Consider the following 13,745-nt stretch of genomic DNA (forward strand, 5'->3'; position numbering starts at 1 on the left):
GCTTTTTTCTAATTTAAGTGGCGCTCAGACCAGGGACTGATCTTAGGCCTTCCTGAGTGGTAGTACGTACATTTAGCCCTAATCGGGTGGACACGCCTAAGAATTTTTTAAATAAAAATAATTTTTTTTAAATAGCAAAAAACCAAATTATTCGAAAAACATTGTGAATATTTAACTAAAAAATAGAGTGCTAAAAGGTTCGTCTACACACAATTTGCGACCATTTCTATTTCCTGCCACAAATTCAAAGCTGTTGGGTGTAGGGACACGAATTTCGATACGATACGATACCATATCGATATTTTTGCCATTCGATACCGATAATTTCTACTCGATAGTTGTATCGTATCGAATCGTAAATGTATATTACAAAGTAATGTAATCGTAAATTATATTAAAAATAATTTCTTTTTTTAACTCTTTTTGACGTGCCTAAGGAAAAGTACATATGAGCATTTCCAATCTGGTGGGGCGTGACAAAATGTTAAAACTCTGGAAATAGGGTAAAACTGTTGGTATACAATTTTTTGTAGTAATATTTCAAATATTTAAGGTTAACTTTCCAAAATCGTTCCTGCTTATTTTAATAGCCGAAGTATCTGACGTGTCGTTACGTTACTAAAATTTCCATTGAAACTTTTTTTGTTAACATTGTTAACCTAATTTTTAACGCAACAAAAATTGTTATGTCGAATATATTGTTTACTTTGGGATTTAAAGATCAGAACTGTGTACTACCTTAAGTTGGCATGCGGTGGGATTTCAAACCGTGCTTTCGGTGACTTCAATTAACACACTTACCTCTACATAAACAAAAACGTATTAAAGTGCAAAGTGTTCATTCTTTATATTAGAAAATGGGACCAATATTCAGATTTAATTTTTTGAATTTGGTATCGAAATTTTATAATATCGAGTCTTTTATCCCGATATAATTGGGTACCCGATAATTTTATAGCGATACTTTAAATGAGTACTATATTGATGTTTTCGGGTCGATGTCGTGTCCCTAGTAGTTTAGAAATTTATAAATAACTGTGCACAATCATTGCCATCGCCAACGTTCCTGCATCTTTTCCCACTCTTTTGCCGCTGACTTATTCACTGCCGACGCTGCCGCTGTCACCGCTGTCGTTTTTCTCTTCGCTGCATTATTTCACGCTGTTCTTGCACTGAGGCTTTTATTGCAGTGGTTTGAAGTGACGGTGCATTTTTGTTATCTTTACCTCTTCTGTAAAAGTATGGCAACTCGCACCAAATCTGCGCGCCTGGTTAGCAACTCGCCATCAAAGCCACCTAAGCCCCATATTAAAGCAGGTAAAGACTAGAATTTCCCTCCACCTTCATGGATGTGTAATCTTGAATCCCGTTTTACTCGACAAGACCTACAAGAAAATTAATATAACTTCCTAAGTATTTCTGTGTTAATCTTTTTTGTAGCACTGTGTAATAACTTAAGTTGAAGTTCTTTCAAATGATGAAGTTTCGTTGTTGCTTTTAGTTTCATCATTGTCGTGCTTGGTTCAAGGAAACTCAAAAGATGTCATTAATATTATCTCAAATACCGTGTCATTAGTTAAATAAAAAGTTCCTTATTACAAAATTGTAACTTTTTACTGAAATAACTAAAAAAATTTAGTTGCTGAAAAATTAGTACAAGCGAAATATTTCACAAAAATGTTTTGATATTTTAGTATTTTTCTAAAGTGCTAGTTAGGCATCCTATGCCAAATTGAAAAGTTAGATGCCATTTCAAGTAAAATAGGCTGAAAAGGCCATTTCTTTCTTACTCGAAATCAAAACAAGTGTGAAAAAAATAGTTTTTAAACTCAGAGTTAGGCATACGATATCTCTAATTTTATTATAGCATACCTTCTGCGATTAATAGTCTACAGATTCGATATATGTATGTATCTCTTACGATGTTTTGTATATGAGCCCCTATAGCAGCTATAGACGTGCAGTTAGCTCTCACTCCCCTTCGACGCACATGGTCGCCACGATGCTCTTCGTAATTAACATTTGCCAGCAATCATTAAACTCGTCCGAATTTTCAACTTAGCCACTAAAAATGAATCGAATGTAAGATCCATCTTAGCAGTAGTTAATGGAAAGCAATGAATAAAAGTTTCAAGGGCCCGTAGCTGCCTTCGTCGCTCCTGGTTTTGCTGAAGCGCACTGATTTTTTCATTCGAGGTGGTCTTTGAATTGTCAGTTTTGTTTGCATCTTACTTTCAATTTAATAGGTTTGCTCCACACAAGCCCGCGGGTGCCCAAAACAGCCCAGAAAGCGTTCCTCACGCTAGAAAAATGGGTAATATTATTATAAAATCATTGCTGACTCCGGGCACGAAAAGTGGTTTTTTGCGTTCCTCACGGTCTGTGCACTTTTGTCACGAGTTGACACTAACGTTGTCAAATGTCCCGTATTTGCCGGGACGTCGCGTATTTTGCATAAAATTTGAAATGTTCCGGCGGGACTACATTTTTCCTGTATTTTCGACAATTTCATTATTCTTTTAAACCTGTAAACTTCTACTCAACATGGTCATGGTTTAACGCGGCAATTGTGAGTAGGTCATTAGCAAGGATTATTGCATGCAACTCTGTAAGTGAAATATATGTATCTAAAAATTACCGTTGATTTTTTAGAATTTTTTTTGTGGAAGGTGTTGCGAACTTTCTTCCATATAATGCATGAACAAAACTGACTTTTATATTGGAGAAAATGCGCAACACCCTCCACAAAAAAACTCAAAAAAAATCAACTGTAATTTTTAGCGCCTTGAAACTTGCACTTCATTGTACTGAAATCGAATGGGCTATAAAACCGCATATTCGAAATCTTTCTAGGAAATCTAATTAAAAATATCGAAATTTTTATGAAATTTTTTTTAAGTTTAATTAATTTTTGTGAATTTTTTGCATGCTTTGAAACTTTTATTTATGTGATATCTGATACAGATCGACCTATTTTTAAATTAAAATTATTAACAATAAATAAATAAATATAAGTTGCCAACAGCAGCATTTTAAACTTTGATGCTTTTATTCTGACCGCAACTGTATCTCTTACTTTGTTTTTATGGTTTTGTCAATGTTTACGTACATGCATATTTTTGTATAAATTAGGAAGTGTTGTCATGAAACTAACGAAATTTATCATAAGCTTATAGCTAATCTGAGCATTACTTCGTTGAAATGGATCACCTTTGTTAATATATGGTTCGTAGTTGGGCTTTTAAAGAAAATCCTTTATTTCTCAGTTTTCCCGTTAAATTTTTGTAAATCCCGTATTTTTGGGAAAAATTATGCATTTGTCCCGTATGGCTGGAAAAAAATCTGGCAACACTAGTTGACACGTTTTTGACTCTTGTGAGAGAGTAACTTATTTTTACGCTCCAACTACCGAAACAGCCCGGAAATCGTGTGGAACAAAACTAATATTTTTTTGATTTTTTTGACATTTTACAGAACAAATCAAAGGCAAAATACACGCAGCTTGTTGCTTTTGCTCTAACTTACCGGGCAATATTGTCAAGAGAATTATGTCAAAATGATGTGTTTGTTGTAATATGAACCCGCCGTGTTTACAACAAACACATCATGTCTTGGCAATATTGTCCGGTGTAAACTCGCCGTAATGCTGCTACATACATCATTATATACCTTGGTTCATACTCACATGCACATACATACATATGGACATATGCGCACATGGAGAGAGCTATACAAAAATACCAAATCCTCCATTCATAAGCTGGGTTGTGGCCAGTGAGTGAGAATTCTTCGATTTTAGTGGATAAAATTCCATTTCGTCGTTTAAAGTACAAAACCGCGTATTAACACAATGCAAAACCGCGTATGTGAGGTTGCATAAATTATTTTCTAGAGAGTAAAAAACACTCATATTTCAGAATGGCTCTGTTTTATATAAAGCAATCGCAAGGATTGAGCCAATAGCTTGTGTGAGCAAATCCAATTTTTGGCAGCAAATGTCAGTTAAGCGGTTTTGCAGAATGACGATACGCGGTTTTTTACTTCATTTTGTATCACTGCTTTGAAACATTACGTAATTGCCTCGTGCAACCGTGTTAATATTAAAGAAATTGCAACTGTGTATAGCGACATTTTTCACTTTTTTCACGTTTTCGTTTGACACTTTCTTCTCTTGTTTCGTTTTCGTCACCAAGCCATCGTATTAGCTTTTTATATTATAAACATGTAATGTTGAAAAGACTGTCCTTATTACATACTTATATCACAATTAATGATGTTTGTTGTTTTTTTAATAAAAAAATTAGCATGAAGTGCCTTAAATTTGTAGCAAAATTCATTTTTGGGGAATATCATCGAGAAAAGTGGAATTTGTTCAGGAATTTCGGGGAATTAGCCCCAGGACAGTTGGCAACCCTGATTGTGGCACACATGTGCGCCATGGTGCGTGCATGCGTCGTTCAAAGTGTGTGCAATTCACTAGCGTTGAATTGAAACGCTCAAGCACTTAAAGAACACTTTTTGATTGCTTTGTCCTTGACTTGTTGTTGAGCAACCAATGTGCTCACTGACCATTTAACCATTCATTTTACGCTGCCAAACTATCAACAGAGCAATAACCACTCGAGAACTAAGTTTCCTGAACAGAAGTATTTACAATTTTAAGGTTGTGGTGTGTTGGCGCGAAATATCAGTGGCGTGAAAAGGTTAAAACCAACATTTACATACAGAAATACTAATAAATTCATACGTAGATATGCAGAAATATTAATAAACTTATAAGGGGTATTCCATGCGTAAGTGAACATTTGTGCCCAATTATAAAGATACTTATTGAACATAGAATTTCGAAGAAAAAATTTAGTTATATTATTTTATTACACTGTAGATGCATACAAACTTGAACATTAAAAAAACCAACTTCAAAATCAAGTGTTTACAAAGTTTTTTTTTTTAATGAATAAATGTCTCGATCTTCCTTCGCTCCAAAGCTTCAACGTTTCATTGAAAACAGTTAAGCATTTCAATTGTATGACTATGATTACTACTTTTGAGGTTTTTCCTAAAACTCCGTAACTAGAGTGAGTTTTTACTATAATGCCTATTTAATTTCTTTTATTATATTTAAGTGCTTACCTAAAATATTTTGAAACGTGTTATAGTGTCCCGCCTGTGACAGTCACTTATAAATGTTTTCTAACAATGTAAAAACAAGTTTAACGTTTCAAACCTGGCGTCAAAGTCTGTATCAAGTGTAAAATAAATGCGTGCGAAATTTTGTTTATTCCCTTGGGTCACAATTCCTCAAAGATTGAAAATTACCGTGAATGTCAAATAAATATTGAAAGTTTTGTTCGCATGTGATTATAATTTATCCTCAATATACACATAAAATAATAAATAATTTATCACTGGCGCAATCAAAGCGTAATTGATTTTTTTTTTGGTTCCCAAATAATAATAATTTGATCGTCAGAAAGGGGGAAGACCATCTTAAATCTTTGCGGGAGTTAAGTCATGACATAACAAGGTATCCAGATTGTTTAAAAAATTCCAATCTCTGTATCTTGTATTTGTATTAATACATGTTGTAATAAGACTGCGCAATTAATAAATTTATTATAACTCATATTAAGGCGAGATCAGCTGTTTCCAAATTTTTTTCAAAAGCGTCTAGAGTGTCTGAACCATTTACTTTTGTATTGTTTTCATATATTGAGCTATTCAACCTTGATAACATATTGTTTTATATTGTAGACGTTTTGCAGCAGAAACTATTAGCTCTTATATAACATTTTATTCGAACTATTTAGTTAAGGCTTTCCAACATCCTCCTAATCCGAGTAACGGTTGTCAACCGCCCCGTTTAGGGCGGGACTATTCCGGATTTAAGAGTTATGTCCTGGTCCCGGTGCAACAATTTCAGCTGGTCTTGGAATATTTACAAATTTAAAACCTCCTAAACTTATAAAACTTCCTTGAAAGTTTCATTTCCATTGTTAAATTTTTTGTAGCAAAAGCACTTTAGTTGGGCCTTTTACTTTCACGATTTTTCATTCGTTCAGTTAGGGCTTTTTAAAAAAAAGCCATAAGTTCGCTAGTTTTTTAGTTACGGTTCTAAATTTTTAGGGAAGATGGGTTTTAGTATAAACCTCTTGGGCATGCAAAAAACCAAATTTCGAAAAATGTCAGTTATGGACTTTCTACATTTCATCAATGATGTGCATATTTTCCAAACCAAACTTTAAATCAAAGGTGACGCTTTACAAAATTTATTTATCAGCTGTCGTTTATAATATTATGCGCCGAAAAATCTTAATGATAGATAAAAAACGTTAGCCAATTTTTCAAAAACACATTAATGCATTTGCGACTATTTAAACATGGCTACCAGAAATGATCGACTTATCAGTAAAAAAATCTTTAGCGTTGGACTACCAGCTGGTGTGATACAAATTAGCTTTGTCGCTTATTTGCATGACTATCAATGCAGGCATCTTGGAGAACGGGAATATTATAGATACCTAACATTCATTTAAGGAAATTAATGTGTGGATATATGTACATACATATGTATACATACAAACAATGTTTTCAAATGTGTGTATGTACAAACATATCGCACGTTTAATAACACGGAGACGTAATTAAAAACTTTCGCTTTTGAAGATTTCATCATGCAATTAATAAGCTTGATAAGGAGAATATGCTCAGTCTAAGATATATGTACATTCATAACTAAATTTCCCAAAAATGGCGAAGACAACTATCCTTTTCTTACCCAAATTTATGAAGTGGTTAAAATTTTAAAATAGTTCCGTATTTTATTAAAATTTTTAAATAATTCTGTATTTTATTAAAATTATTTTAGATACAAAATCTCTTTTTAATTTTTAAAAATTAATTTTATTTCTCTTTTCCCGTTAAGAAGCTTAGGGCTTTAAAGATCTCCCCGTCCATCCGGACCTAGTTAATCGATTTGATGTATTCGTTTCACTACGTCAGCTACGAGTGGTCCAAAAAGTAGAATCGGAATTTTAATGCTCTCACCCCCTCGGATTGTTCTATATTTTTATATTTGTTCTAATTTTTTTTTTTTTTGGAAATCAAAGCGCTATCAAAGTTCTATATTTTTATATTTGTTCTACTTTTTTTTTGGAAATCAAAGCGCTCAAAGTTTTCCATGTATTTGATATGGCGAAAAAACCACTTTTCGTTGAAATAGTATAGAATTCATGAAAATCAATATTTTCGATCGGAAAACTTCTCTTCAGGAGACTTCCAATTAGAGATGAGCGGGTGAGTGATTATGGGTTCACGTTCACACGCGCTCACGTTGATGGCGTCGTAGATGACGCACACTCACGTTCTGTTATATTTTTTTTTTATCACGTTCACGCACGCTCACGATAGGGTTGCCAACTGTACTATAATATATAGTATTGTACTATTTATTGTACTATGTTTTAAAATGGATGGCATTTATACTGAAATATCAATATTAAAATGAATATACTTTAAAACAAAGGGTCCACAGATCAAAAATGGCAATATTATTAAAAATACTTAGAAAGATTTACCAAATTTACTTAAAATTATTTCGCTTATGCTCTCTGTTCATGCAACTTCGGCATTCACAGAAAGTGTTTTTTCTATTAAGATTTTAAAATGATGAGATGAGAGAAATAAAGCGAAGGTCTCACTAATAAAAAATGAACTTTCGATTTATATTAATTTAAGTATTGATAGCTAGCTATAGCAGCTCGGCCAAAACACTAACATATGTGTAAGCGCCAATCTAAAAAAAAAGTATTGATAGCGATAAAGCATATGATATTTTCAAAGCAATGAAAATAGTGGAAATAAGCAAACGATAATTTACAAGGCGTCTTAGCACGGTGCATAGGCAACTGGCTGAGTCAGTGGGATCGTCGGTTCGAGTCCTACTGAAAGAAGTCTGATGAGGAAATGTGGTGATTTCCGAAATAGCTATCACTTCTAGCATTTTTTCAAATTATTGTTGCTTTTCCACAATAAATTTTCATTTAAAAAATGGCCTCGAGCTCATTATAAAATTTTTGAATATAATTGTTAAAAGGCCAAAAAATAACAAAAAACAAATTTTCAAAGATATATATTTTTTATAGAAGAAATGCGTAAGAAAGAAAAAAGATGTACACTTAAAAAGCATTTTAACTTTTTCTTAAAAAAAATACTATATATAATTGAAGTGTACAATATTTTTTTCGATTTTTTTTGAAAAAAAACTATAAATTTCTTAGAAAATGTTGGCAACCCTAGCTCACGACGCACGCTTACGCACGCTTTTTCACGAACATTTTATTCAAATTGCATTTTTTTTCAATTGCAATAGCATTTCATATAAGTAGGCTTTATCGCACAAGTAGATATTCTTACAAAATTTTGGCCCAACTCCTATCCTGGGATGAACGCACTATTAATTTTTTTGCAAAATAATTCATAAATATTCATTCAATGTTATTTTAAAACGATATTAGCTCATATTTTTGTTTGAATCGTGTACGTATGTCTTCTAGAATTCTGCTGCTATGTTTAAAATTAGTCTTGAAATGTTTCAAAGAAGTGGGAAATCTTTAGCTTTCTCCGAAAATTTTAAAACATTGTCACAACTTTTGTTTTCTGATATTTTCAAATAAATCTGCATTTCCGCATTAATATCTTCAAAAACTGTTTACAGTTAATAAGTTTAACAGTAGTAATTTACGATTTTATTTTCGTTCAAAGCATACATACATACATAAATATGTAAGATGTAAGCGGCATTTTTCCCAAATTTTTAATTTTGATGCAGGAATGCATCTAAATCAATGCTGGGCACACCAACACAGTCTCACTTTGACGTGGTATTAGTGTGTCGCGCTCAGTTATGGTTGCCACATTTTTTATAAATGTACTAAAAGTGGTATTTTTTGTGCATGGGTCTTTTGTTCCAGTTTGCCTATACGTATAGTGGAATAATGAATCTTGGAAGTTTTAGTAACTAAAACTATTTGTTTATAGAAGCTTTTGCATACGAAAAATTTAGTATGTACATGTAAAATTTAAAAAAATTTAAATTGGTAAAATTAATTTGTTTAATACCTGGGCACGGTTTTGTTAGAATCAAATCTTTGAAATGCCAGCCGGCAACATGGTTACGGCGCTTAGATTTTATTATTTTCATATAAATAGGTATAGTCCTAAAAATGGAGTATAACTTATAAATATTATTCATTAAGGATATCTGGCCATAAACCAGCATTTATAATTCTCTATCGATTTCTTTAGATAGAAAACAATTTTTCTAAAATAAAGTATGCAATTTGTACCCTTTAAAAAAAGAAATCATGGAACTTATTATAAAATTAGTGAACGTAAGCAAGAAGCCCATTTTATATATTTTTAAATTCACACGACATGAAAAATACAGTTTACTTATATTAAAAATACGTAGGAGTGACAGCATAATAGACACTGTGGGTGTTGAAGGTTCTTTGAAGTACTATAAACTGTAGTTCTTATATAGAGTCGCACTATTATGTGTTTGAATCGTAGCAATCTCCAATACACCACTTTTTGCTTTGGGCATTTTTTGTCAATTTCCTACACAAAATGTGGCAAGCGTCTGCTAAAATTACGAAGAAAACAATCAACAACCGAGCGTAACACTACCTGGTGAAATCTCCAAGCAGACTGAATCGAAATTCGCTGCTTTGCTTCTATATACGTATACGAACCGCGGCGCTGGCGTTGCTCGCGAGAAAAAATTGCCCAGCTCTGATCTAAATGCTCTAGGAACATTTCTGCATCATAAAGAAAATTTTGAAAAAGTGGCGCTCACATATTTTTAACGGTTAGGGCTCGATATCGGAAAATGACGTGATTGACAGAAAATCTAACTCATGCACGCTGATGGAAGTTACGTGATTTTTCTCTCTAAACCGCTAGCGCTCTCGCTTGATATAGCGACACAAAGAGTCACGTATAAAAGCAACTATTTTGCCCACCTCTACCTCCAATACACACTTGTTTATTTAACCATTTTTTAATACTAAAGATTTTTTACTGGTCCCTTTATTGCACTTTCTGTGGTGAGAGCATACAAATTCCGACATTACTTTTTTCACATGCATTTTTGACCACCTTAATGTACAAACATACGTATTAACTTGTACATTTGTTACTACTATACTCGCATATATAGTTATATATAAACATACAAAACATTTTATCGATCTCCGAAAACCGTCCGCATATTTACCCGAAGAAAACATACCTATGTATTTACAATGTACATTGTACATACTTAGAAATGAATGTAAGTGTGTAAGTAGGCTTGGACATCTCAAAAATATGTATACAGTATATTTTGCTTAGCTGCACATCCTTCTTTGCACGAAAAACTTGTGCACGTAACCGAAAAAGGCACTTAAGCGAATTTTCTTTACTACTTCAATGAGGATGGTATCCGAATCCCTATGAAACCAAATATTGGCGGAGCACTTACCATGTAGAATTACTGCGAGCGAAATTTTTGCCGAATGTTATCTAATTATCTGTATAACTACATAAATTGATAGCCATTTTCGTTGTTCTGCGAGATGAGCAAAATAAATAAAAGGTTGTAAAATTAGGTAATTGTAGGGCCAGTGCAGGTAAACGTAATACTTTCATTGATAATTGATACCAGTCGCACAATTTTTAAGGCAGGTATCGCCAATGTGCAGGTATGTTGAATGCATCTATCGGAGCAGTTTCCTTATAAATGTTAAAAATAATGCTTTTGATGCGCATTTTGGGGTAGGTATCTTAAATGTGCACTTAAGCATAGAGGCAGCAAAGCAAAATATACTGTGAATGTAAAATATGTAAATCTTCTATTTTACATTATCGTGTTGCCTTCCAGTCTCGCCGTTCACATTCAAATTAAATTAGTGCCTTTTATCTTGTCACGTATAAATCATTAATATCGATACTATAGTCGTAAACGAAGACAATCGTTAAACTATCTCGAAAGAAAAGAGAGTTTTTCACGGATTGTTTTCATTTAAGATAAGTTAGCCAGTTGGTTTGCCTTCAACACCAAAAGAATAAGTTTTCTTAAGCTAAGTCAATGAATACATTTTTTTTATATATATATTTTTTTCATTTCAAATTACAGAGCAAAATTTTTATATTTTTTATTTTTTATTTATTTTGACATAAACTGTTATTCGAAGGAGATCAGAAATATGCTCATCAGATAGATTATGCCGGTCTTCATTTAATATTATTTTTTAAAAAGAAAATGAAGATTCTCAATTATGTGGAACCAAAAATTTAGTACAATTTGTATATTTCGTTCTTTATTTTAGGATGTTTTTCATCAAAATTTCCCAAAAATTTCTCTCAAACCACTAGTGCTTGCAAAATCTTCCCTCATCATTTTTAATTCTTATTTTAACGCAATGTTTTTTCACTTATGTTGCATATAAGTGGATAATCACGTAAATCTAATTTTTTTTATTGTATTGAAGTCCTCGAATCTTTTTTCATAGTTCTCATATAACCTTTCAATAATTTCAATACTGTATTAATTTTTTCTGTATTTTGATTATATACAAAAATTTCAGCGGCTTTTCTCAAATTACAAACGTTTTTATCTTTTAAAATTCTTATTAATATTTTTATTTTCCAAAATGAGTGACGGTTGAAACTAGTTCACAGATATGCTTGTTTTCCCCTTGAAGAAGCGAATTGAGCTCACTGAAAGGACTGGTTAAGTCGCATAAAAAAGCCAAATCAAAATTAAAATCTACATTTTTTAGAGCGGTAATAAGTTCCTCATTAGCTGGGGTAAAATCAATTTAAAAAAAATTAGAGAATCTTCTTGTTTAAATTAAAAAATCTTTCCAAACATTTACCGCGCTGAACCAACATACTTCCGTATATAAAAGCAAATCTCCGTAATTACTTTCCAGTTCTTCGAGAAAAGTTATAAATTTTCGATGTGTCAACGCGTTACGACCTCCTTTTATGTTATTTTTAATTTTCAGTGCAATTTCCATTGCATAATTACGTTACCTTAGTAAAAATAAAACTCTGTGTTACGTTTGCAATTTTTTTTTGTGTATCAGGTTATGCTCAAATGTTGTAGTTGTAATTTTTAGAGCTTCACGAAAACGCACGAGAACTAATGAAGCGATTTCAAAGAAAAGTTTGGCGTTTCAAAGACAAAATTCCAGATCTATCGACAGATTCATTCTTGTAAGTAACCAGTTCGGTTTATGTCGTAAAAAGAACGGTAAACATTGGCTTATTTTGGATTCAATTTTGAGCCTTTAAACTTGCTCCAGCAGCTTATGATTTGCAGATAAAAGTTTCCTTTTCGCGATAGAGATTTGGAGCAATAGAAAAATTGTCGCGTACAGATTTTATATAAATTCAACAAATATTGAGCATTTTAAGGCAAACATTTTTTGAACAAATTTTTAAATTTTTTTTTATTACCAAAATGCTCAAAAACCGCTTGAATATTTTTTTTTTGTTTTCTTTAATCAAAAGATCATCGTTTGGTATATGGGAGTATTGATTGATATTTTCTAAGTATGTTTATTTGATTCAAATATATGGGCAAAAATGATTTCCCAAACAAAATCACTTCGTCATCGTTTTGCAAACACGTGCATGCGTTGGAAGTGAGGGAAGGAGACAAAATTTATGTTTGAGTACGTACATAGATAAAGAAAAAGATAAAGGTAAAGGTAAAAATAAAAACAAAAACAAAGTTGCGTAAAGATAAAGGCAAAAATTAAGACCAAGGTAAATTTAAACACTTTTCTTATATAAGGGCAAAGGTGAAGGGGAATATGTATATGAAGAATATGATAAACATAAAAATAAAAACAAAGATAAATATAAAGAAAAAGATGGGGATGAGGATACCGATAAAAGTATAGATGAAGATAGAGGAAGAAAGATTAAAATAAAGGTAGTTGTAGAGAAAAGGATATATAGAGGCACATAGACTCAATCTGGGAACTAATTTTTGATTTTAGAGATTTTCGGGATTCTCGGGACTTATCGATATAATAATCGATATTTTGTCGGTTTTTTTATCGATATTTTTATCGACTTTGTTATCAATATTTTTATCGATTTTGTTATAGATATTTTTATAGATTTTATTGTCCATATTTTTAAAGATTTTGTTGTCGATATTTTAATCGATTTTGACATCGATGTTTTTATCGGTTTTATTATCGATATTTTTATTGATTGTGTTAACGATTTTGCTACGATATTATCATCGCTTTTGTTATCGATATTTTTATCGATTTTGTTATCAATATTGTTACTGATTTTGGTATCGATATTTTCGGAACTTATCGATACAATTTATTGACTTTGTTATCGATATGTTTTTTATCGATTTTGTTATCTGTTTTGCTATCGATATTATTATCGATTTTGCTATCGATTTTCTTATCGATTTTGTTATCGATATTTTTATCGATTTTGTCATCAATGTTTTTATCAGTTTTGTTACCGATATTTTTCTATCGATTTTGCTATCGATATTGTTATCAATATTTTTATCGGTTCTATTATCTTAACCATACCACGTATTCTACGTTTAAATTTAGCGGCTGAATCTCCGATACAGTCTGCAGACCAAGACGAAGGCGCTGGACTGTTCCTTTTGTTTTAATTTTTCTACCTTAAAATGGAAGAATGTAAATGAATAA

General features: G+C 32.1%; 1 protein-coding gene across 1 annotated transcript in view; it reads left to right on the forward strand.

Annotated features, from left to right (window-relative positions):
• The window catches only part of LOC118749426 (neural-cadherin-like), a 409,803-nt gene that overhangs the window by 228,554 nt on the left and 167,504 nt on the right, over positions 1 to 13,745 (forward strand). The window lies entirely within an intron of this gene.

This window comes from Rhagoletis pomonella, unplaced genomic scaffold (assembly GCF_013731165.1).
Source record: "Rhagoletis pomonella isolate Grant_MI unplaced genomic scaffold, Rhpom_1.0 Rhpom_scaffold_00016, whole genome shotgun sequence".
Classification (NCBI taxonomy): domain Eukaryota; kingdom Metazoa; phylum Arthropoda; class Insecta; order Diptera; family Tephritidae; genus Rhagoletis; species Rhagoletis pomonella.